Source organism: Nesoenas mayeri (genome assembly GCF_963082525.1).
Source record: "Nesoenas mayeri genome assembly, chromosome: 2".
Classification (NCBI taxonomy): domain Eukaryota; kingdom Metazoa; phylum Chordata; class Aves; order Columbiformes; family Columbidae; genus Nesoenas; species Nesoenas mayeri.
Window position 1 is genome coordinate 97,141,955 of NC_137543.1, and position 27,627 is coordinate 97,169,581.

The window sequence follows — 27,627 nt, forward strand, 5'->3', positions numbered from 1 at the left end:
TTTCTGTGCCTGTCTACATTCAGTTACTATTACTAAATGGAACAGGTTTAGCAGGTACTTCTAAAGATTTGAACACTTTCAGTTATAGTGTCTCTTCAGAGCCATGGAGATTTCAGAGGAGCTTTCAAGTTTTTTCTCATCTTCAGTGCTCAGCTCAGTGTCTCAATATGATATAGGACTTTAATGTTACCAAAACTATAACTACTGAGATTTTTTTAAAGCTTCACTGTTCTGCAGGATGGAGATTTCAAAATAAAGTGAAAGTTTTCAGCTCTGTCTGTTAGACAAGTTAAACAACCTTTTGCAAGTATGGGGCCTTCAATGAAACAGGAAAAAAAAAATCATCTGGAAATTCTGAAATTCTACCTAGAAGCTGAAAGTAATTTTTAGGTCTCATGTTGTTCCAGGGCTGGAAGCAAGAGCTGTGTTCCTATAGGGAAAATGGAAAATATCTCCTTTCCAATTATCTAAATTTCTTTTTCCAGCTGGTCACATCTTATTTGACTTCAATTTTGCCATGATTTTCATACCTTTAATCAATTTTTCAAGGTGGAAAAGAGCACTGGAAAGGAAAGGTTTGCAGGTGTCAGGAAGGGGCCAGGGGGTTGCAGAAGGGTTTTTTCTGCTGTAGCTATTGGTCCATGCAGCTCCATTGGCATCAACTTGAGCAAAGACCTGTGCAGATACAAAGTGGGAAAACAGCTGTTTGGGCAGCCTAGCTCCACCAGGTCATGTGTAGTCCCAGGCAGATACCTCCTTGTTTGGTGCTAAAGGCAGGTACTGTCTCATTTAAAAAAAAAAAAAAACCTGGCCTTTGCTGCTGCTGCTTGGCAAATTGAGGAAATCCATGGGAAAACTATTATTAGGGACCCACCCGCATATCTAATGGTTATTTTTTCTAAAAACTTGGAAAACAACACAGGAAAGAAAAGCATTGGACACAAAGAAGCTTAGGGCCTCAGAAGTACAGGGGATAAAGCTGGCTACTTTTATTTGCTGTCATGATATAGAAACTGCAGAAACTTCTTGTGTATATTTTTCTGTGTGGGCAACATGCATGTGTTAAGTGAAACATGGCTGGAAGGAGTTTGGTGGGGCTCATAGACTGGCAAGAAGGGACCTGCTGGGTGTGTGTGGTGAAGCTGAAGAAGCAGCTGCCTGTGGCGGTCTCTATTTGCAATTTAGATGGAGCATTTGCCCTTTGAGGAGAGACTGAAGGACGGGGCCTTGTGCAGCCTAGAAAAGAGAGAGCTTCATGAGGACCTAACAGCAGCCTGCCAATACCTCTGAAGAGCTTATCAAGAGAATACAGCCAGATTCTTCCGTAGTGAGCCATGGAAGAACAATACAGCAAATATAAATTGACTAGAGACCTCCTGATGTCTCTTGTGATCTTAATTTTCCTATAATTCATTTTCTGTTATCATAATGAGCTTCCCCCAACCCCAAGGACATATCATTGATGTATTATGAACTTTTAGCTCTGTGACTTCTGTCGATGTATAGGAGGAGATCATGGCTCTGACAGTGTATAATAACTGGTGGTTTGGATAGAAGGAGGAGAACTACCGAGGCAGGAACAGAAGGGTGAACTATGAAGTTACAGGGAAAAGATTTTGGAGGTAGGGAAAGAGTAGGGTAGCTGAAAGCCATGCAACAAGTTTAGTGAAATGTCTCTTTTTAGAGAAATGTGTATTGCTAAAGAAACCTCTCAGTCTCTATGAAGGATATAATAATCTCAGTTGTAATATTTGAGACTGCATTATTAATGTGCTGCTAGATACAAATGATTTGACATGAGAGAAATAATAGAAGAACTGCAAGTAGTGTTTCCTGATGGAGGTGGAGAGGCTGCCGGAAAAGCTGCACTCTAACCATCCTTCCAGATTTTTATGAGGTTATCGTTTCATGTAATGGGGAGATTTTTTGGGTTTTGTCAGCTTATTTCATCATTTTATTTTCATTCAAGAGCTTTACATTTGGCTTTGTAGCAGAGTAACCCCTTGGGTTACTTGCTGCACATGGTTTTGAATGCTGTTGCACAAATGTTGATGCCTCTTGTATTAATGAAGTTTCTGCTGTGAGTGCAGGCAGCTCTGTCAAGGTGCTTTTTAGAATTTGATTAATTATGAAGCAGGGCAAAAGCCACACTTTTTCCAAGGACTCAATATATAAATCATTCCTTTTCTGTGTTAAATTACAGAAAAGCTCTTATAATTGGAAGGGGATCAGCAGCCTCCTCTCAACATCTTGCAAAATAATTTCTTTACTGCTCTGACCCTAACTACCACCTTCAAACTGTCAGGTTTTAAATGATCGAGTGTGGCATCATTTTCACTTCTGCTGTTCTGTACTACCTTCAGTCTGATGGCTGCAAATATTCCCAAGCACTTGCAAGATAGCTGACTACTGCCATGCAAGAGGTATGAAGCGAGAGAAGTAGTGAAGACAAGACACAATTAATTTAGGGAATTAATTTAGGGCATAGAGAAGAAGACAGAACTTTCATTATTTCTGTGGCTAAAAACCCTTCTCTCTGGCTGAGGCTTTGCATGTAGGTCAAATAAAGGCATTCAAAGTGGAAAAATAGCAACTGTAGCTTTTGTGACGTCAGGTGAACTTCTTTCATAAGGCAAACAGGGTGGTATTGGGCAGCAAAGCTGGATGCATAGACATTCTTTTTCAAGCAAAAAGTCAAAATCAGCTGCAGTTATTTCCTAATGAAGGCAGAAGCTGGTGGACAGCAGGACGGGTTTGGAGATGAAACAGATAGAGACAATATCTCAAAAATATTCTTTGGCTTCCACTCCCTGGACCGGCTAGAAACCAAGAAATGCTTGCTCAAGTTTTTTGTTTTGTTTCTTTACATCCTCTCTTCTCTTTCCTGTGCCTTCTTCCATCTTTTTACTAATCTGTTATTTTGATTTTCACATCCAAGCAACTCTTGGGTATGATCTTGTGATTGGTTTAATACATCGCTTTCAAGGCATTACCAGTGTTGTTCTGTTTTCATTAGAACTGCATTTGCTTTGGGGCTCAACCTCAAAAAGTGCTCAGACTGAGCATTAGACTGTGACTCAGCTGGAAGTGTGCTAGCAAAAAGAATAATTTCAGATAAACCCTTAGTGATGTTGTGTTGTTGATTGTCGTGTATTTTGGTGTGTGTTGTGCTATGTTTCTGTTTTGTCTTGTTTCTGTTTTGTCTTGTTTCTGTTTTGTTTTTGTTTGTTTGTTTTCCCAGTGCCCTCAATTAGACATTCTTTATTGGAAATTTAATGTAGGCAAAAATGATAACTTTCTTAATAATTACAAGTTTCAGTAGTCTCCAATTTGGTCTTAAAATTATATAGAGATATCTTTTTTGCCTAAATAATCTCAAAGCTTTCTTCAGAGATTTTACACCTATGAACTATAACATCTCATAAGAGTAATCTGTTCTTTATGATTTTATTGTATGTTTTTCTGTAATTCTAGCCCTATGTCATGAGCATGCAATAACTCTTCCCATTGTTCCTCAATTCACCCTTTCTCCTTTGCTTCGTTTCAGCTCAATGCATTTTTCCAATCCTACTAGTTACTTCAGTAGACAACAATATATTTGGGAAAGGGCATTTCTGTCTCAAGATTGTCAAATGCAACCTTGATGCGAACATAAAATGTTTCAGGGGAGTATTTTGGACTGGCAGCATAATTAATTTTTGATTGAATGTCTAATGGATCACAGAAAATACCCAGTTTGGCATATATAATTTTTCAGTGTTAGTGACAGACTAATGAAATAAGTAGGATCACAAACAGCATTTTGCCACACTGTGTATATTTACATTCTTCTGCAGCCTTCTCGTCTCTTTTGTTCTATTTGCCATGTGAATGTGCTCACTTTCAGCCACCTACAGTAGTTGACTTGAACACACTGAGTTTCTCTAGAAAGGTAACATTTCCACTTCCCTTTATCATTGCTTAGACATCAAAGGTAGTTTGATACTTGAATGTAACCTGGGAGTTCTGGCTTGCAGGGTGATTTGGCAGAATTTTTAATGTGCATTTTTTTCTTCAAAATAATTAATGTAAGTGATTTTATTAAGGTTTATGGACTAAAAATCAAAGTATTACTATCAATGTGGATTGTACTAATTTACTACTTTGTAGGATATTTCAGTAGTAAGTGTCTTTATACATTATAACAGGCTGATATTTTGAGCTTTCTTTTACAGGATGGGAAAACTGATACATAAATATGATTTGAGAGTTAGCCTCAGCCAAAACAGGGATTAGAAGTTCAGTTTTTTGAGTCCAAAATCAGTTCTCTATGCCACAGCTCCTCTATGCAAGAAAAACGAATAAAAACAGCAGACAAAAGCTTAAAGTTGTCATCTACATAGCTTCGACATTCATACAAAAACTTACTTAAAAATTTTAATATCACCATAAGACAGACAAGTAAATTAGTGTTTTACAACTTATAAGAGATGACAAAAGCAAGGTAGGGAGAGGAAATAGTGTTAGAAGACAGTAAGGGAGTCACAGCCAGAGATGTTGATGGATCATTTCTAGTTTGTCATTAAATGTGCTTGTGCTGTCTGCTGCAGCACAGAAGTTGTGTGAAGGGAATCAAACCTGGAATGGACAGAACTCTCACTGTTGAGCAGTTGCGATGGACATATGAAGACACATTCCTCATATAATTAATTGATGGCCAACCTGGAGTTATCCCACACTGGCTTTTCGACAGTGTCAGACACAATTGGCCATGCAACACCTCCTCTACTAATAGTGGTCATTAATGAGCTCCTATACTTTACTCTAGAGGGAAGAATATGGATTCAAAACCTCTGAAGGATAATTTAACTGATTTCTTACTTTTTATTTCCATTCATAAAGGGGGATTATACTTTATGTCTTTGTATGTGTGTATAAATATAATGGAAACAGTGAAGAACTACCCTGTAAGTCTGAGAGTCTTTGAGTATAACCACCCCTGTATGTGATAAACTGATTTTTCCTCATGAACTTGGTTGTCTTCCTTCACATCTTAAACCAGACTCCAAAGCAACCTACTCTCTGTATAAATGTCTATGTTGAAAAAGAAGTATATTAAGATAGCATACTAATAGAAGGTCTTTCCCTCATACAGTATCTAAGAATAGTTGTCAGACCTTGATATCGTTCTAACTTCTAAACATCCTTCTTTCTTTGAGATGTGCTAGTTTTGGTGTGGTTTTCTTCCTTTCTTTCCTTTCTTTCCTTTCTTTCTTTCATTTCTTTATGTAATTTTTGTTATGAGTACATGCCCTGATGGCTAATATTTTATCAATATCTTCCTGTACCTTTTAATTATGAAGAAAGGTTTACTACTGTAAGAGAGAGAAAGCTGTGAGCAGCATCTCCTTCCAGGGATTTTTTGCTAAAGGAGCCAAAGGGACTTTATCAAGTGTCTTAAGACTTCAGGTCAAGCTTTGATGTGATTGAGGAGCATTGTGCTTTCTGCCACTGGTTCTTTTGATTTGTGCAGCTCGAAGCAAAGGGGAAGGTATCCGAGCTAGGTTAACAGTTATAAAGGTTGAGGAACTGCTTACTTTAATAATGCAGAATTGGCTTTCTTCCTGGTAATACCACTTTACTTAAAAAAAAAAACCCAAAAGTTACAATCTTATAAATTCTAAAGCCTGTATATCTTGTCTTAATTGCAAAAATGTAGGTTCAGTTTGGGTTACAGTGAGCTTGCTCTGGTTTACAGACATGATTTCTGGCATGTTCAGTTAAATTTACAGGATTTCTTTTTGTATTTTTTTCTTTGCTTCTCCTTTCTTTCTCCCCAAAGTTATCAATTTTCTTAAAGCTATTTCTAAAGTCAATGAGTTATAAGCCTCTCAAAGTAAAAGACAGGAGAGGTGGGTGATGTGCGAACTTGTATTATTACAGTTAGAGAGACATCATTTTATTATTCCTGTGTGGAGCTGGTTGAAACAAGTAGGATTTATTTTTCTGCAAAGGTAAGGGGGGAGCATTTTCAGGAAATGATTTCTTGGCAGGAAACTTGAATGTGTGAGAAGCATGCCTGGGTGAGTTAGAGGATGTGCTTTCCACACCTCGAGAAGTGAGAGATGCTTAGTGATGGGGCAGGCTAGGGACACCTCTTTTTTCCTGCCCAAGGAGACAGAAGGGGATTAGCTCATCCTGACAGGTGGCAAGCTTGAGATCTTGAACAGTGATAAGGAGTCAGGTAGAGAAACAGGTGTTCCTAAAAGCCAAGAAAACTCTTTGCATATTGATGCTCTTCACTACTCTGTACCAGCACACTGCATACGGTTCAGATTTGAAACTTGTGTTTTTGTTTTCTGTCTTCCGTGTAGTTTTGGATGATGCTCAGGACAAACTTGTGGTTACTTTAAGTAGAGTTGTTTCTTCCATGTTTTTAGCTCGAAGTGGGAAGTCTGCCATCTTATTTTGTGAATGCTGTTACTGCCTCTAAAAAGGCTTTCTCATGCTGTATGAAAACTGAATCAGAACAACCCTGGTGCCACCAAGCTGCTCTAGGCAACTCTGCTCTGTGCTGCTCTCATCACTGTATTCCATAGCTTCACGTAGGCTTTGTTGCCCTGCATTTTCCCGGCCTTTCAGCTTTGCTTTACCTACTTCGGCTAAAAAGACTGTGGATGCAAGAGTGCTAAGGGCTGGTTAGTCCTTTCTGTTGACGAGTGTAAGGATTTTCTCACAATTTAAAAATAAATAAATACATAAATAGAGAGAGAGATAGATAGATAGATAGATAGACAGACAGATATCTGTGTGTGTGTGTGTGCAGCCTACACTGGTAATTTCCAATGCTGGTATGTTTGCTGATAGCTTTTAGCTCTTGAACCCATGTCAGGACATCTGTGCACACCATCTCTGGGGCTGTGTGTGCCTCCTAGGAAGATGCTTCATTCTAAGTGAGGCCTTTAAGCCTCAGTTAAGTGGCTTTAATGTTATTTTTTCTAGCACTATACAACATTTTCCTACATTCATTAATTAAATACTTGCTGCCATCTACCTTTCATTGCCAGATTTCTTAATGCCCTAATATTTGCTTATGTAAATCAATCAATGTACTGTTCTGTTGTATGAATTATTTTAAGATTATTTTAAAGCTTTCCTATGGTTTGCATTACTTTCTCCTTTCTCAGAAGGTTCTTCCGATTGTAGACTGAGTTCTTATGAGTTGTTAGTGTTCAGTCTGACCTGGGCTTTCAGTGTTTTGATTCTTTATCAAGTCAGGCCTACACTAAATGTCTAGCTAGCTTGTCTAGTGATGCATTACGGTTTCCTACTCATAATGTAATCCAGAAGCCTTCAATGTATTTAGCTGTTGAACTGATGGCCAGTAAAAGATATCCCCGGGTTGCCTTTGTTTCTCAATCTTTGCCTCTCTATACGGTCTCATTATTCTTACTGAATTGTGGTGCTGAGACTGTGAAAGTTTCTGAGCCTCGCATCCTATTTTTTTATGCTTGTGTGAAGCTGCTTATATACAATAGGGAAGTGGAAAAATAAATCTTGGACCCCTTGTAAACAACACACTTGTTGTTATATAAAGAAAATGATTTAAAGGTAGTCTCCCAGGTCCTCTAGGGACGGTTTCTTTTCTCTAGGTCGCTATCACATCTGTCCAATCCATGCCTGATGCTTCTGCACATGTGGGCTGGGGGAGCCTCACTGGCACCAAGTGCTGTGTGACAAAAGGCTTTGGCAGGTGGGTCAGACACCATTTCTTCACTTGCTTGGTATTTCCTCACTGGGTCAAACAAGGATGATTGTAAGGGCAGCCTGGTCTGCGCTGAGCTCAAGGGGAGCTGTTGGAGACAGTAACCATGCCTTTGAAGGAGACCATGAGAATTTTTTTCCACTTCCCTTCAATGTAGCTTGGCTTCTTGTGACCCTTTCAGTTCAGCAGCTTTTTCCACTCTAAAACGAAAGAGTCTTCTGACTTTTTCTTCAATTTATCAACCAAAAAAAGAAATAATCCTTAGAAGATAAAATACTGTTGGCTAATGGCCTCTTCTAATGGGTACTTCATAAATGGTCTAGAGTGGTATAGTATTTTACTTAATTTCTACATCCAGTGTCTAACAGCTAATCATTTAACTGCTGGATGAAAAAGCATTACTGAATTTTTCCTAATGTTCTGTCTTTTATAAGCGTGATTTCTTAGAAGGATAGGTTCTCTTGCTGCAGCCATTTTTCCCTGGCTGATTAAGCAATAACATTAGACTAACGTAAAAATGGGATAATTACATCAATGTTAGCAGTGAAAAATTAGCTTCTAAACAGCTTTAGGGCAGCTAGTGAATTTGACTGCAGAGAAGTTTGTGATGTTATTAGCTAAAATTTGAAAACTTCAAGGGCCTGAACCTCAGTTTGCTCATCTAGTGCTAGCTTGCAATTGCTGGGTACCTGATATGAGATAAGAAACTGAATCTACTATAGTCCCTTTTCAACAAAGATGTACTCTGAATGTTGGAACAAAATTGAAGATTAATCTAAAAAGCAGTTAATATTCTGCATAGCATTAGTTAGTTACTATTGTTATTAGATCCTTCTGTTTCTGTTAATTGTTTGTTCTTTTGGCACTATTTTTGCTCCAGAAGCTCTTTTAAACTCTCCCAACTCACAATGTGCTGTGAAGCACAAAAACTCCCATATCTTGGGCTCAACGCTCCCTTTGGCAAGTATTCACTCGGTAACTCTTGTAAGGGGGCCCCTCAGTTAAAAAAAACACTTAAGCAATATTCATATGCCTGAATACTGTCCAAAGTGAAAAAATATTTGTCATGTGCATCTGAACTGAGAATATAATATTTGGTTTGCTCACGAGACGTTGTCGCTTCATCGGCGCCCTGATTGTGAGGGATGTAGCTGGATGAACAGGGTACGTGCTGCTGGCTGGGGGAAGGTGCAGCCTGGCGACTGCCTCATTCCACTCACTAATCTCACAAATATTCTTTGGTGTTAAGTTGAATGTCTGCAGACATAGTAGCTTGGCCCTCTGCTTGCCATTGGGAATTCACTAAAGGAAAAATTCAGTTCAGTGGTGATTCACTTTTCTGACTGATCCTGCTGATTTGGAGGAAGAGGCAGGGGTGTTATCTTTATGCTGACAACACTGAAGCAGGAACCAAGTGCATATAACATTTTATTGGATTCATATGGTTGCTGAACACAATGCTTGGCAAGATTAAAATGCTCTATTATTGGAAGGCAGCTACTCTTACAGCAGCTGCAGAAAATCAGGCGATTTAACCTTTTCTTAGGGAATAAGACCTGCAAACATGGACAAATTGACTAGGAATATGTTATGATTGATGGCACTTATCAGGTGATTACATATCTGTCATTGTATATTATTGATCTTCGTGGCTTACTGAAAACATAAAGAACTACTAGAGTCACTATATCATAGTCAGACATTTTTAGGAAAGCTGACCCTATATATGTGCGTATATACATACATATATTCAAACCCAACATACACATCAGGTGCATCTGGTGCTGCTCTTTTCTTTTTTCTTCTTCTTTCTTTTTCTTCTATGGGAAGAATTATGAAGTTCCCAGAAAAATAAAATGAGACTTCAGTCTTTTAATCAGTGGACGTCATTCACTTCTGGATAATGTTATTTCTCTTTTTAATACCAAGTCATTCATAAGTGCTACAGTTTTCTTGACTATCTTAGCTTTACTTGGTGGATACTGTTTCTAGACTACAAATAAATAATAGGCAAAGAACACATTCTAAATGTACATAATTGACCTCATTCTGGTGTTAATTAACACTGGTCACTGAGCTGTTGAAATACTATAGAGTATGGAATTCACATTAATTTTTTACAGTAATAGCTTTGGCTTCTATGTGTGTAAGAGGGCAGTGATAATTATACCCCTGCATAAATAACAGCAATTTTTACATGACTATGTATAAAAATTGTACAGTAGAAGTTACAATAATTCTGTATGTTTTGAACAATAATTCTTAACCTTAAAAACTTCGGGAAAGAGAACAAGTGAGTCATGACTGAATGGGTTTCTTCTTCTACTATGGCATCCACAGATACCTGCTCCTCATCATAATAAGCAGTGTTTCTTGCACAACGTGCCTCATATATATTCAGATGTACCAAAGGAAAAATGATTGATAGGTAACCTTGGCAACACTAAGCCATTTGAAAAAAAAATGGGGAGGAAAAAAACCCCAGTGCAATGTCTGTTTGAATGTAGATGGAAACATGATTTGCTTTCAGAATAGAAATTAGCAGATAACCTTTCCAAATGAAATTACATTCCATGGTCTGCTATATAGCACCCAAGCTGGCTCACAAAAGAGTTTGAAAAAATCCATCTAACTGGCAAATATTTGCAAAATGCCTAGAGAAGCAGGATAGAAGATGATGACTGTTGTTACTATTTTGACAGCAGGACCTAAGCACTGACCAAATCCATGGCAGCTCCGAGCTAGGAATGATTCTGTGGCAGCACAACTTGTTGGCACTTTACTAGAAGGCTCTTTGTTCTTGATGTATGCATACACTGAAAAAAAAAATATGCAGAATTTAATTTCAAGGGAGCTCTTTTAACTTTGTCTTTGCTTCTTTTCCTTTTTTGTTCTTTTGTTTGTTTGTTTGTTTTGTTTTTCTTCTTCCTATTGAATGCACAGAGTGGAGGAGAGGTGGCAAGAAGGCCATAGGCATTGAGGAGGAGGCTCCTTTGGCTCACCCTCCTGCAGAGGACATCAGTTTTTATGGAACTATTAAAGTATTGCAGCCTGTTCATGGATTTCACTGAGGAACGTGTCCTTGAGCTATCTAAAACACAGCTTTCTACTATTTGAAGTACTGCATAAAACTATTTAAAGCACACTGTTATACCCAGAAAACATTATTCCCCCAGGTTGTGCAGGCCTTTATTTGATCTCTATTTGAGAGTGAATTAAGACACTTCTGTTTACTAAGGATACCCAGAACATGCATAATTTTTAAAGCATTTGCTCCTGTAACAAGAATTCCCCTGTATGCTGTCTATGTAACTCTTTTCTTTAAGAGGTACAAAGATGTTAAGGGCTACCATCGCACAGAAAGCACAACCTTTCCTTTGTTCCTAAGTAGTGAGGTCATACTTCAGGTGTTGCTGCTTTGGATGGATCTGCACTCTCATGGTTGGCTTCCACACGTTCATTCCAAAAAGGAGTTTCTCTCATGTGCAATGGCAAGAACGCAACAGACAGGCTGTGACACCCAAGCTTTTGTGTTTAAATATTATCACATCAGTAGAAATGTATGGTGAGAGTGGGAACTGAAGTCTCAGTTGTTTGTTATTTGCCAGTTTTTGAAAAATGCTCCAAATCCATGTGATATCGCTCTGGGGACCCAAGTTCTCCAGAGGTCTAGGCTGAAAAAACAGCTGCTTGAATTGCTGCCTAAATATGAGAAAAATAGTTTTGCTCTCATGCCTCACTGGACTTTTTTTTTTAATAATTCTACTTTCTTTCACATTTTGCTTAATTTATTCTGCAATTGTCCCTTCTTTCCTTTTGCTTTATACACCTCTTCATTATTCATCCCATTCATCTCAGCCCGTAATACTAGAGAGAGGCTGTATGTTGCTTGGGTGTATTTGAACACGGAGACACGGTTTCATACGAACTCATGTGCAATGATATGCATTTGCAGAAACTGAATTAACTGGTGTATGTGAGAGCTGCTTCTAAGTACCATGCATCACACTTGATGCCCAGCTTTCATTGCCCACCCATGCCTTTCCATTCAGTGCCAATGTTACTGCTGGTGACATTTGTCCATGTACTTGTGATGAACTGATAAGTTAATAAAACTTCTGTTTTATTTAAGATTTTCCCAAAATCAACATTCATTGTAGCAATGTAGATTTCCTTTAATCTGGCATGTTGTCTGAGAATGCCATGCATGTGCTAATGGAGCTAGTGAAGGAACATAATCCAGGCTTCCTCTTCCTTTCTTTGACTGGATATGGTGCAAGCTTGTTTGACTTGCCTTGGCAGGCCTAGTTTTGGATGGATGCCTGTTCTGTGTCTCTTCAGCTTCAGTAGGGACTCCGTGGCTTCTTCTACAAAGATTCCAGAACTGGAGCTTGGAAGTGATCTGGCTGCCAGGTCTGCCATTGACAGGGTTTCCACCTAGGGCTCACTTAGCCCTTTTCCTTGCTCCCTTTTGTGTTTGTGAGAGAGGCTCTAGAACAGCTTGTGTCTTTATTGTCCTAATCTTCTTTGCCTCCTTCAAAATGATTTGTTTTTTCAGTAGCACACAATACTCCTCAAATCCTGTAATTCCGTTGCGTAGTTTTTGCCTCTTACTTGACTTAAAAAGCTATTAAGAAAAACAAGACAGTGCAAGCTTCAAGCTTTTATGTGCCAGCTACCATAAGAAATGAAGTTATCTTGGTTTTGTTTTTCTCCTTCCTTCAGGGTACAACACTGTTCTCAATCTGTTTCTGTTGCCCTGTATGCTTTCAGAGACCTTCAACTCCCATCAAGCTTTTTACTGCTCATTTGCTCTAATCAAGCTGTTTCCTTGGCTATGTCTAGACTACGCAGCAGGGAGATATCCTGGAGTCCATCTCTCCTTGTAAGCGAGACTGGTGACGTGACATGCACCATTTCTTTCTCTTGGTCTAGAAAAAGAGGTTTTTCTTAGTTTTGAAAATAATGGGAAGTAGCGGGGGGATAAGGGGATGAACATTGAGTTTTCAAGTCTTATCTCAGCAAGGAGTTGGGATGTTCACCCAGTGTTTTTCTGGGTTCTGCAGGTAGCTATAACCCTAGTTTCATGTTAGTCCTACTGTGGTAGTTATCCCAGAGCTGGGGAGAGTGTCTGAGTCCTATTGGGTTATCACTCCAGTACCATCTGCAGTAGGTAACAAGGCTTTCAACTGACTACTGCTATAGCCTTGTAAAGGTAATATTTGTTCTGACTGTCAAAACTGGTCACTGACAGAACCACAGAAGGAAGTTTCAGAGTTGCTAATCCTTCAGTGCAGTTTGTAGTTAGTGCAGATGATGAGCATGACACGCTCTGTGGGTAAACTGCAATTTGGCAAGCAGCAGCTTCCTGCAACTCCTTTGTTTTTCATAAGCCTGTGAAGCTGTCCTTCAGTTCAGTATGCTGCAAACAGCCATTGGAGCACTTCCTCAAATCCAGACTTAAATGGAACTTAAAAAAACCTCCTGTTGGTGTTGATCTAATAAAATGAAGGAAAACATGTGAGTCTTTTCCCTTTTCGCATGTCCTACAGGTACTATTCTTTTACTTCCATATGGAATGAAGAGAGATGTGAAAAAGCAATTCAGCTAATCTATACTTCTTTTTAAACTGCTGGAACACATACAAAATCACTCTTGTAGAATACTTTCGCAATTGCATGAACTTCTGAGTAAGGCTGGAGGAGACCTACTGCATTACCTGTTAACTTGGCAAAAGTTTTATTTGAGGGGAGAAGGCAAGCCCAAATTCTTATCTGTTACAGAAAGAGCTGTCTCCTGTTCCGATAGTAATGTTTCTACCCTCCCCCAATCAGAACTAATTTTTCTTTTTTTACATTTCCCGAAGTTTTAACAGAACCAGTGTTTGGTACAGCTTTTATAGAGTTGCTTTTAGCTAGAGAAGTACTTCCCCTTTTCACACAAAATTTTGCTCAGATACGAGTGACACATGCGCTCATTGCGTCCCTTCTAGCAGTTACATTCTCAGTGATGTCTGTGGGGCGCTGTTTAACTCTGAGCAGGAATGAAAGGAGTCCATGCTAGTACCAGACCACAATTGTCATTGAAAAGAGTCTTGCTGGGCTTTTCCTCCTCTTTCACCCAGAAACCTGTTCTCCCACACCTAATGCTCCTTCCCTGTCTCCTCAGAAGAAATCAGTCTGCTCTTGCTGCTGGTGAATAAGGTTAAATCTTGTATCGCAGGCCGTTGTGTAGCACTGCATGTTTAGTGTGCCAGTACTGTTGATGACTAATGTTTAGAGGGTTTTTTTTGTGTGTGTGTTTTTTATTTGTCCTTTTATTTTTTTTCTTTTTTTTTTAACCTTATTAAATTATAGTCCTGCTTAAGGCTAAGACCATGAAGCAGCTTGTTGATGCTGAAATAGGGTGTCTAACTTTTTTCTGGATGTGCAATTTATCCTCATCCATTCTGCAGCAGCTCTGGTGTTCCCTGGATCCTTTGCTGAGCCAATTTATCTCACTGAGAGGGCAGAAAAATACCCTCTTTTCCCTCTTCCTCCCAGGTCAGTTTTAATGAAATAATTTACTTAATGGGAAGAGGGGAGAGGATGTGTAATGCCCTTTCACTGTATCTTGTGGCAGCTGCAGAGGGTGAAATTTTTAAAGAACCTAATAACATTGGGAAAGCATATGCAGAGTGGTATAGCAAAGAAAAGCTATACAGTTATACAGCACTTAAATACAAACCAAGTTAAAAACTCCTCTTGAAAAGATGCGTCTTATATCTTTACAGACTGAAGGTAGATTCAGTGTAAATGTGCATACAGGAAAATACGTTGCTAATTCTCCTTGTGTATAATTTGCTTATGTATAATTGCTTGTGTTGATAAATTAATCATGTGTTTGAAGTCATCAAAAGTAGACTTGGTGCTCAAGTGATAAAGATCTCTAACAGATATTTCACATTTCCTATTTTCCTGAAGAGCATTTTGATATGAAAGTGACATATGTAAATGTCTCAAACTCAATGAGTCAGGGTTTAATAGCTCTGCTGTTTTTAACCTTCATGCAGTTTTTTCAAAAACAATTAATGTTTGATGATGTTATGGTGTACTCAGGCTTTATTCTTCTGCTATTCTTATTTTCTTGATTTGACTTTTAGGTATTAGCCTTCACAAAACATGATACAATGCAAGATACTGATTTTGGTTCCTTCCACCCTGCTCCCATGGGCCCTTTTGCTGGCCCTGACAGCATTGGCTGGAGAGCTTGCTTCACATCTGCTGTGTGCGTCTGGTCATCTCCACTTTTCTGTGGATGTTTCCAACTTGAGAGCTGCTCTAAGCCACAAGTTACACTGATATTGAGAGTAATTCTGCCAGGGCAAACCTTTAAAATTTAGGTGTAAAAGTCCACTGGACTGAAGAGATGGGTAAGAGATCAGTCCTCTCCCTTCCTAACCTTCTGACTTGCTATTGTTGTTTCCCAGTCCCCACCAGATAACTTCTGGCCCTGTTCTTCCTATATCTCAACCAGTAGAAGATCAAAACAAAGAACAGGTCCCCCCCTGATCTCCCACAATGACATCTGTACTCTCCCCTCCCCAGCCTCCCAAAAAGTGCCATTTCTGTGCCTGGATCACCAGCAATGCCACAATCTGCTCTTTTAGTTGAGTCATAAATGGCGTGTATAAGATCGTCAGTAGCTGATACAAAACTGTGAGGGACCACTGTGGGTTTCATTGCTTCCTTTTGCTAAGTAGAAGCTCTCAGTGTCAGAGACTCCATGGGCTCCTCACTGGTCTCCTGCAATGCATTCATGGAGGTTGCATGCTGCTATTAGAATTGGGTAGCAGGTGGTAAGTTAAAGGATTCATCTGCCTGGACAAGAAAAGTGTTGTGATTTTTTTGTGTGTTTTTTTGTTTGTTTATTTGTTTGTTTGTGGTTTTTTTTGGTTCGTTTTGGGGTTTTTTTAGTTTTTCCTTTTCTTTCTCTTTTTATTTTTTCTTTTTATTTTTTTCTTTCTTTTTTTCTTTCTTTTTTTTTTATTTTTCTTTTTCTTTCTTTTTAGTTTTCTTTCTTCCTCTTCCCCTTTTTTTTTTTTTTCCCCATATATCTCCTCTGGTTGTTTTTGCTGTCACTAGATTGTCTCACACTGTCCTCAGCCAGATTCATGTTTTTCTAAGATTTATTCCTCCAGAAACTGAAAAAATACTTCTTTATAATTTTGCTTTACATCTGAAGTAATTTCTAAATAACAGTATCAATGCTAATGTTAATTTAACAAATTAAATTATACATTTTCACTCCCTTTTCAATGCATGTTTCTGAAATGTCCCCAATATTCTAAGCAAACTCTCCCTCTCCTTCTCTTCTTCCTCTCTTTTAGGCTAATGGTTAAATTTCTGCATTCCTCCCAATCAAAGGATCTCCAGTAAAGTCAGAAGGCTTTTTTTTTTTTTTCCCAAGAACAGCTGTCCAATTATTTTGGCTGGCAATAGCTATAATTATATTCTGTGGTCACAGTTACAAGGAAACATGATTACATTTCCAGTTTCGTGGCATAAATTCATCACCATAGAAATGAAGAAAGACTTCCTATGTGTAGGATGTTGGGACATTGATTACAATAGTATTTTATTAAAGATTTAGATGTGGTAATTCCTGTGCTGTTGTTATAAGTCGTGCACATATTTTTATTACAGAGTCACATGTTATATATGCTTGTGGTGGCATATTCTCTATCACTTTTCTGGAACCTGTTTAATTGCTGGTGATCATTTTAGATTAGGATTTCAGAATTTGCATTAAATGATGTCTTTCTAACTTCATCTTCCACAGGAAATTAGCTCTGATTAGTAGCTGATTTAAGTCCACAGAAGAAGAAAATCTTAGGGCTAGGGTAAAGGGATAGAAAAATCACAGGAACTGACATTTCCTTTGTACTGTACAAGCATAACTTTCTTTTATAACTGGACTTGACAGACCCTTGTAGGCATAAAGAGCATAATGTAGAATTAAATCAAACCTTTCAGTAATCCAGGGGTTCTGGAATTGATCCAGACTCAGTGATATTTAGATGAAAGATTGAGCCCTTTCTGTCTATGGACAGCAATCAAAAATACTTGGTCAAGTTTTTAAAATAAAAAATTTTTGTAAGGACACTTAATTTTTCTATAGTTCCATTCTGAACTGCAATTGCACAACTTAGCCTTTGCTTTGTTTCCAATACTCTGCTAACTTAACCTGAGATTAAGATATGCCTTGAAATATGAGGGAAAGTTTGCTGGTCTTACTCCAATGAAAAGACAAATTATCTCTGGGCACTCTGACATAAAAACAAGGCAGCCTGAAAAAGAAGTGAAGTACATTCAGTGGATAGTTTATTGCATATGTGTTCGTGTGCTAGTGATTGAAGCTTTCAGAGTCTTATGGGGATGAAAATGACCCCTGAAAAAGATGACAGCTCTGTTTCTTTGGTGAGGTGAAGTTTCATGCATTACTTTTTACATTGGTTTTACCAAGGTAGTAGTCCTCTGTGTTGCTACATGATGGCAAAATGAGGAACCTGAAGCCCTGTCTCCAGAGCTGCTCCAAGCAGGGGACTCTGAAGGTTTCCTCCTCTTGTGGTGATGTCATTTCTTATATACTACCAGCGTGAATCTTCAGAGCTTTATCATGCTGCTGGTGATGAAATTAGTGCTTAATGACAAATTATATACATGCAGGATTTGTAAAACCCTAGAGTGTATTTGGCCACACTGTTATTTTTAGGGATAAGCAGTGACCTCTTGACATAAACCTACCTTCCACTGGAAGTATAAATGAAAGTAAAATTCCTTTGGGCCTAATTGTAATGATATACCCAAAGAAAATAAAACCAAAACCAAACCCAAAACAAGACCCCTGCCCCCCCAAAAAGAAACTCCACATTTGCATTATGAGAGTCCCTGCGAATCTGTATAGGTGCATATCTGTGTCTGCCTCAGCATTACTTCCTTGCTTTATGACCTGATAGATGCCAAGACATAGGAACGATGACAGGAAGTGTTCGTCCTTTCCCTTGTTCCAAGCTACCCTGACCAGCTTCACTTTAGTGTGCCGCAAAGAGTGCACGACTTGTGAACCATAGCTGGTATATGGTCAATGAGGGCATGGCAAACAGGGTTCTAGGGTTGTCTGAGCAGATCAGCTCATCATCTGATTAAGCATGTGTGCACTTACTATCTCTAGTGGATAAATGGAAATGTCAATCCTCATCTTCCCTCCCAATGTTTGCAATTGTGCAAGTGGCGTGATGCCGCCAGAAGCTGGAGATCTGTTCCCATGGGCACCGTCCACACAAAGGTCACCTTGAGGGAACTCCTTCTGTGCGCAGAGCAGTACTTGGGTGATGAAACTCCCTGTTGGAGGGAGTAAATAATCAGCTTTCTTATACACAGCTGCCATTTTGTCAGTCAAGAGGACCAGCCACGTCCTGGTGTGCATCAAGCACAGCATTGTCAGCTGGGCGAGGGAGGTGATTGTCCTGCTCAGCTCTGCACTGATGTAGCCTCACCTGGAGCACTGTGTGCAGTTCTGAGTGTCACAAGATAAAACAGATATAAAGGTGCTGGAGAGTGTCCAGAGGTGGGCCACAAAGTTGGCGAAGTGTTTAGAGGGGAAGCCGTATGAGAAGCAGCTAAAGTCACTGGGTCTGTTTAGTTTGGAGGAGAGGAGACTGAGGGAAGACCTCATGGTGGCTACAGCTTCCTCACAAGGGGAGCAGGAGGGGCAGACACTGATCTCTTCTTTCTGGTGACCAATGGCAGAACCCAAGGGAATGGCAGGAAGATGTGCCAGGGGAGGTTTAGGTTGGACATGAGGAAAAGGCTCTTCCCCCAGAGGGTGGTGGAGCACTGGAACAGGCTCCCCAGGGAGGTGTCACGGCCCCAAGCCTGACAGTGTTCAAGAAGAGACTGGACAATGCTCTCAGACACATGGTGTGACCTGTGGGGTTGTCCTGTGCAGGGACAGGAGTTGGACTCGATGATCCTTGTGGGTCCCTTCAAACTCGATGAAATTCTGTGTGAATTTCAGTGAGTCTTTATTTGCAGTTAGGGAAAAGGAGTTTGTTTGCAGCAGATGTGAACTTGCATCTGTAGGTTCGCTGTCTCTGATAAGAGATAGTGCTCTGCACACAAATGGACCTGTGTCTGGAAATCAGCATGCTCTGCTCTCGGAAGGTGGCAAGAAAGACACTGTTTTACAAAAAAAAGTCCTACTTAAGTATTGAAATTATCACAACACATCTCTGTAGCAGATTCAATAATTTGCCCTTTTTCAGGATCTCCTCGTGTTCACTCAGGCTGGTATGGGAACTTCTTTCCTGGCTGGTCTTCACAGCAGAGAGATGAAGCTGGAAGCCAGCTCCAGTCATCCTGCCTCCAGGTAGAGGCAACAACTATTCTTCCCTGTTTTCTGTCACCATATCCCTAACCATTGCCTGTTGCAGTATGAACAGTTTTGCCAATACATTAAATGCTTCATGTTCATCAAACCTGACATTTTTACCTGTTGGAATTTGTTCCAAGCCCTACATTAAAAAAAAAAAACCAAACAACAACAAACCAACAAACCTCTTTTTCATGAGGTCACAATTTGATTTAACCTAAGACTATTTTTAAATTGGAAAAGTGTTACTGATGTTACTAGCTGAGGGCAAAATTAGGCCTTCAACAAAGCTCTGAAATTTTCAGAACAAAAAAGTGGAATTAGTTTCCCTTTTCCTAGGGAGCACAGAGATCTGCAGTATTATAAGCAATCATAAAAATATTACTTGATTAGAAAGTGACATTTTGATTGAAGAGTTTCCAGTGGCTTGCAAAAACCAGCAATGATATTGATCCCACACCTGTGTGCTGAGGACAACATTTATCCTCAAGGGTAAAAAGTTTTCATAAAACCTAAAATGTGCGTGAGTCATGACAGACCAAGGAAAGGGAATATATGGCACGTTTCTCAGAAAAATGTCTTATAGTGTAGGCCTATGCTTTTTAAACAGATTCTAGGAAGATTTTTATTGTAGTTTGTTATTGGGAGTGGAAAGAGAAAGGTCTTTTAGACTTCTCAGCTGCAAATGTGTGACTAGGGGATGTCAAGAAAACCTCACTCATTCAAGTGCAGTAGCGGTGTGAGAGGAATAAACAAAAGAGTTGTCACACTGTAAGAATACTAGATCAGTTTTATAATAAATGTTCAATGTTTTGTACTGATTAAATATATTATTCCTAATGTCATTTTATACAAAAATAATTAACTGGAGTCAGCCCTATTTTAAATAAATTTAACTACAGAGGCAAAATGAAACAAAATTTTGTGTAATCATTATATAAAATATAATAGGTATAAAAAGGACTTCACCTACTTCTTCAATATAGATAGGATTATCATCAAGTAATATAACCCTTGAGAAGTCACATTTGATTGATACAAGACACTTGCAAATTAATGTGCTGGTATAGCAGAATTTAAGAGCACAATAGATAGTGAAGAACAGATTGTTGTTCAGTTTGTTGGCAATTCTGAAAAACAGAAAAAAACATTTCAGAAATAAACATTTTAAGTGCATTGAAAATTCTTTGTTTCAGCACTTCTTTGTTCTGACATGAATTTTTGGATTGTGGTTCTCTTCAGTACTTTTAAAAACAAAAAGTGAGCTGTTTGATGTGAAGAAACTGTTATTGATGATCTCTTTTTTAAGTATGCATGATTGAACAGAATGCTTGAGCTGTTCAGCTTGCTCTATTTAAATGTATTCTCTGCTTACTTCTTGAAGGAAAAAAATGAAGTCAAATTGAAAGTGTTACAGTGGTGCTTCGTAGCAAAGGTTTGTGGAGGACTAAGTTCTGTGCTGGCTGTGTGAAAAACAAAAACAAAACAAAATACCAAGCAAACCAACAAAAAAACCCACACATCCCCTTCTTCCAGAATTCCCTCTCCCCCTCCCCCAGAAGCAAAAACCAAAACCAAACAAATACCCAAACAAACAAAAACACAAAATAACAACATCGAAAACAGAGAAAAATCTTCTTGTTAGATTTTTTAATGTATATGAGGGCTACTAAACAGCATTATGTTAGAATATATGGAAATTATCAAAGTAAGGTAAGATGGAAAAAAGTGAAGGGTACTGAGAATGCCAGAGGGGAATCCTCTCAATAGGGCAGTGGTTGCTAATGTTAGATTTGGAGGTGCAATCAGTGCTTAGGAACTGAGGAGTTTGGGGTTTGCTCTGAAAATCATTTGGGATAGCAGCCTTTTATCAGTGAGTGGAACTACAATGGTCATGTTTGTGTAGCAAATCAGCCTATTTATAGTGCTTCAGTTTTATTAATGCTTTAAAAACAGACAAACAAAACAAAAAAAACCAAACCACTTAATTTTCTTGGCTTAAAACCCATTTACTTAATGTCATGGTTCTCAGATACACTGTTCAGGCTAACTGTTTCAGAGTTAGGAGTGCCATGTGTGCATTTGTAGCACATGTACTTCAGAGCTAGAAGGGTACACAACATAATGTCAATAACACTTACTCAGCAACCTGTAACCTTTTGGAAACAGGTTTTCTGTAGTTTGTAAGACACAAAATGCATTCCTGCACAGTATAGTGAGAAGGACATGATGACAACTGCTTTGTGTGACTTGCCTGATTTGCTAATGACTGCACCACTTGTGACTTATTAAGAGATGGTGAGTCATCCTGTTCCACATGACCCTTAATTACATCTTCAGAGAGCTGCACTCTGCTACGTGAGCCAGCTTAAATATGAACAGCTGTATGACACTTTCATAGAGACTACCACAGAAGCAAAACCAGTCACACTTAACCAAGAGTTTGCAGAAATCATGTAAAAAAAAAAAAAAAAAAAAAGTGTGGGGTTTGGTTGAAACTTCGTTAAGTCTATGTGGTCCTAATTTCACTTGATGTATCCATCTGGATAGACTTCACTACATCTCTCCACATCACTCTGGCTTCTCAAGGACTTCTGTCAAGAGGGGAAAGTGAGCACCCAGAATGTCTGCTCAATAGAGGAGGAGGATAAATAGTCCAAAACCAGGACAGTTTGTGGTGGTCTTGTCCCAAAAGGGATGCTCGTATTGAACCAGCGAGCCTGCATATATGCAGTTATACACACATATATATAGAGAGATGGATTGTGTGTATATACATTTTAAAACAGACTTCTTTTTATTTATCCTTTTTAAAAATAAAACATTTTGGTAATATAATTTCAAACCGATGAATTAGTACTATGTGCATATTTCACAGTACTTGGAGTGTCAAATGGAAAGTAATGAAAGTCTTCTTATCTGTAATTGTTGCCAATAGTAAATTTTTTCTACAGTGAGTTTGTGATTTCAGTGGAAGCTGGGGTTGGAGAAGGGGAATATTTTTTGCTGGAATTGTAGCAACAATTTTACAGCTTTTTTAGGAAAGTGGGAAAAAAATCCCCCCACTGAATTTTCCCCACTATCCTATCTTTAAATGTACCTGCAGTTACTTAACCATTGTTATGTATTTTTTAAAACAATATGTAATTCCTGTGCTGAAGGCTGTTTTTTCTCTACTATGTTCCATGACATTTAATTTAAAAACAATTTGAGTATAATTATTACAGATGTTTAAAATATATCCCTCATAAAACTGAGAACAGATACAACAAAATGAAGTTAAGTGCTGCTATTGCATTTTCCATTTGGTTGAAACTTTGCTGTGTGCATTACTCCTGTGGGAGCACACTAAATGGAGTGGAATTTTCATTTCAGTTGTTATGACAGACAGTTCCTCAGATACTTCTCAGTCTACAATATTGTTGCTTTACCAGTTGAAGATACTGCATTGCTAGAAATAGTGTATTCTATTTGAACTAGATAATAAAAAAATCATACTTGAGGTCAAAACCACTACTGATGAAATGATTCTTCTCTCAAAACCCCTTGTCAGTAATGAATCTTCTTTCTCCCTCAGGGCATTAACCAAAGGCTCGAAGACCTCTGTGCCCTGGAAACTGAGAAATCCCCCTACGTGGCTTCTGCAGTGACAGCCTCAATTGCAAAGGTAACTCTGTCTTAGCAGGATGAGCATTTGTCTGTCTTCTTTGGTTGGTTACTAGAAAAATCAAGTTTTATGGTTGCAGACAGGCATCATGGTGGCACCCTGGGAATCAATTTAGGCAGGCTTTATTCTAACCACAACTGTTTAGTGGAAAACCAACTAAAACCAGGGTTTGTCCAAAATTATTTATCACTCTGACAATATTATAAAACACAAGTTCAGACACCGGTTAGGAGTTCAGTTACTACACAGCCAATCAAAACTCAAGGGATCAGATCCCAAAACTCTAGTTTGATGATTCAAAAAGCATATCTTCCCATTCATACAAAGCGAGGACTCTCCTGCGTACCCAGAAGATCACTGACTAATTAGCTTGGTTTCTCGGTCCTTGTGGAACGCTACTCAGATGGCAAGTCTAAGGAGGAGAGGCTTCAACTGCAGATCAACTGCTCTGAGGAAAAACAACTCAATGTTGGTCTCCAACAGGCTCCATTTATACCCTAGTTGAATCTGGGCTGTGGTAATTTATGGTACTGGTCCAGAAACTTCTCTCAAACAAGGCATTTCATTGGTCAGAGGCCCTCTCTGTTGACCAAGGGGCATAGTGGTCTTTTGATCTGGCAGTTTCTGGCACTTTGGGGTGGGGTGGAGGGGTGGGGATTTTATCTGTCACAATAAGTTTTAAATTTCTATTTTTTAAGTTAAATGTCTTGTTGGATTTGGAAGAAATGTTGGTAGTTACAACATTTATTACCTTCATTATTTTGAAGTGGTGCATATCCTCTCTAAAATGGATTCCTTCTCTAACTACCTCTGTGTACTGTAATAGCTCAGACAAAGAGGCATTATATACGTGCTGTACCATTGCATGAACAAAGTGCTTTCCCGAGACAATATTATAATTCTGTACTAATGGAAAAGTTTTAAAATATTCACTGGGAAACCTTTATGAAATGTTATTTTGTAACCATCCTTTTAACTGAACAGAGGATTTTATCTCTCCTGTGAAATGGCTCCAAAGTTCTTGTAAAAGGAATGAATTTTGCATAAAATTCTTTGAAGAGCGTCTAATGCTTTTATCCCAGTGGAACTTTATTGTCTTCAGTGGAGTTATCCAAATTTATGTTGTGATAATAGGAATAGCATCTTCAGAAATCTTTCATTTCTATAGAAGGTGATTAGTTACCTCCTTGTCAAACTCTGCAGGACTTGTCCCTGAGGTGTGGGGAGAGGGAGAGAGGACATTAGTAACTCTATCTTACACTTCTGGTATTAAGATATTAAGGTAGGATGCTCTGGAGAGTGTCAAAGAGCTATGTTCTGCATGTGTTCTCTGCCTCAGAAAAAGCGAGCTGCTTCTGCTTGGCTGATTGTGACCTGTCAGATACCTGCTTGGGTCATCAATAACAAGAAATGACTGGTGGGCCTGAATAGACAGACAGGTCATGATGTTGGCACTTTGGTTTGAAATATAGACATTTTATTTTCAATCTGTATAGAGACTCACTAGACACAGTATGAAAATAATTTGGCTGGTGCCTCTTTGGTGTACTGGCACATCAGATGTATAATCAATTGACTTGGTTTTTAACATGAGAGAAAGGAAACCTCTGAGTATAGGAAATAAAAGACTGTCTCAGCTTGACACAGTTCCCACACTGTGTCCACCTAACAGGAGAGTGAAGGTTTGGTTTGATCAGTCCCTAACATCTCCCATGTGTGTGAATTGTTTTGCCTGTGAATTATTATTTAGTGAGCAGAAACCAGTGGGAGTGAAGGGAGGAAATTGGCTGGAAGGCTGGTTGCATCTCAGTGACTCCTATGTAGGACTGCTGAATTAAAAAAAATCCTTCCAAAATATGTGCTTTTAAAGCATGTCTTACATTCTTCATTTACTCTCTTTCCTATGCTTTAACCTTGCTGGAATTACCACAAGCTGGGCAAAGTGCCAAATCTTATTGCAAAGAGTGGTCTTATTCTGGGTTACGATAGAAATATGATGATGGAGTGCACTCCCTGACTATCCTGGGAGCTACCTGCTGTCTGATATTTTTGTACAGTCTCTTATTTCTTCCCTCAGCTTGCCTTTTATCCTTAGAGATTGGAAAGGATCCTTCATAAGCTATTGCTCTGTGTTCTGCTGACCACTAGGTACGCTGCAGGGATGGGGAAAGGAAAGTAGACATGTGGGCATTTGCACGTGCAAGTGAAGAAACTAAAGGAAGCACAAGTGGCAGAACTACTGTGGACCAGTTTGCAGTTATTATTGATGATGGTGGGTATGCTTTTTGTTATGAATCCACAAAGTAGCATGCTTCTTAATGAGAAACAGCACTTGAGACAGAGGCAATTGAGTATGGAAGTGTTGCTTAATGTAGACAACTCAAGCAAGATGACTTTTGAAGAGGGCCTTCTGAAGCCTGAACCCAGACTCTTGCTACTGCAAACATCTTTCAGTGCTTTGTTGCAAAGACTAATTGCAGCATGCTCTGAATGTAAATCTTCTTATTTTTTAATAATTTCACAATGTTTTGTTCTTTTGTCCAACAGACAGAGAATATTGAGATGCAATATCCATTTTTTCTGCCTATGAGAGGGAGAAACTAGCTTAATTTATTTTTGTAGGCTGGCAAAGAGTACAGTTTGATTTAGTTTAGAAAAACCTTTCTACTTTTTAGCCTGGTAAAACACTGAAAAAGGCTACTTGGGGACGGTTTGGAGGATGCTTCACTGAAAAAATTCAGGATCAGGTCACATAGATATTTTCTGTATATACTGGATGCTCCCTCAGAGCAGTGGGGTGGCTTGGGTCATGCTTGGGGGCTTTTCCATTTCTCTGAGTATTTGCCATCTTCTGTACTAGCTGAAGGAGTTATACCATATTCATTTGATAGCTGTGGCTTTTACTTTCTATAACACTTTGGTGGAAGGTGGAAGGGGCTGTGTAGAGTCTTCTAGAGAAGACATATTAAATCAATTCAACCATAAAATCTGATTAATCAACCAGAGGTTCAAGATCAAACTTTTCTGTCTGAACTGTTCTTTTTGTTTGCAATATGCTGCTACCAGGTAAAACCTTATTTGTGATATTTTTCTACCCAAGTGAAGTCGAAAAACGGAGTCTGCATAGCGTTTATTTTCTTCCACCAAATGTAGATGAAATTTGGATGACTGTCTTTGTTTCTAAGGTCTTTCCCTGTAACCAACCAATTGGGCTATCTGACTTGCTTACCAGATGGTGAAAAAGACTCAGATTGTGTACAAAAACTCATCCATTAAAAACAAAACAAAACAAAACAGGTAAGAAGAGAGAGAGAGGACACATTATCTGGGCTCTCAAGAAGATAAAGTAATGTAAAAAATGTCAGTTGCCTGTTAGATTAGAAAGGCAAGTGCCTCACATGTTCCCAACAGCTAAAGCTTGATAATGATTTGCATCTAAGGTACCTTTGGCAGGGCTGGCATGGAAAGATTATCACTGTGTATCAGATGCTCCACACGTTCAGTATTGCACAGATCTCTGGAGCATGGAGTCGGGTGCCTGGGAGGGCACAGCAGCATGTGCATTGCTAACAGTGAGAGAAGAAGGGGTGGGAGAGGAGGTAGAGGGAAAAATGGTGAAAATAAGGACATAATAGGTCCATATAGAGGCTTTAGATAACTCAGAATTCTGAGTTTGGATAAAAACTAAATGAGGAAAATTGCTAGTTCTCTGGAAGAAAAATAACACTTTGAAGAGGCAGACTATCTGCTGCTGGGTTACAGCCTGACATGAGTAAATTGCAAGCTGAGATAAATATGCCTAGAAGTATCAAAAAGAGAGATGTACAACATGTACAAGGTATGATTAACCATCAAGTACAATTCATGCCAGTCCTGATTGTGTAAGTACTGCAGCAGTGAGAAAGGTGTGCTGCTTTTGCAGTCAGTCTATTTATGGGGAGCAAAACAGGAGTGAATGGTTAGTAACTTAGCCTCTGTATACGTTAAAAATTACAAGGTTTTCCTGCAGTCAATACTTATTCAGAAAGAGACAAGTGGCTTTTTTTCCCCATAGTATTGATAACAGCAAGAGAAAATAGGTTATGCCTTGATTGAAAATGTCTGTGCCCTGACAGGACCATCATAAACAGCACATAATGCTTGTACTGTTTACATAAATTGTGACAATTTATTGTAGTGAGTATCGGTTAGCTTAGGTATCTGGGAAATTATATGGGTTGTGAAGTGAAGATTTCCACAAGTTTGTAATCAAAAGCAAAAAACCTCACAAAAGCTTTCTGCAGAAAAGGGAAATATTTTGTTATAAGCATATATGCCTGAAAAAGAGCATGGCCCACTCTTCACTGCAGTGTGGATTGTGGTAGAAAAAAATCTTGGGAACTGATGCTGCAAAAAAGGGTGCTGGAAGAAATAAATGGAGTAGAAAATATGTCAACTGTCCTCTTAAGGGAAACTGAATAATTTTTTCAACCTGAAATACATTTTTTTCCCAGACACGATGCCAACAAGACTGAATGAACCATGGCCAATTGCAGTGTTTTATTTAAACAAACAATCCCTCAGATTCATATCAGTACAAAATACCCCAAATCCCACAACACAGCAATGTTGAGAGCAGGTCTTGTGTGCCCTTGGCAGGGGAGCTGGAAGACACTTAAACTCCATTGCTCTGCAAAAGTCTCTCTTGCTTACTACTTCTTTAAAGTACCCAAATATTTGCATCAGACAGGAACTTCAGTTGCTGCGAGCAGTCAGAAGAAATAATTTTCTTTGCTGGGAATACGAACAACTCTGTTAGTGGATA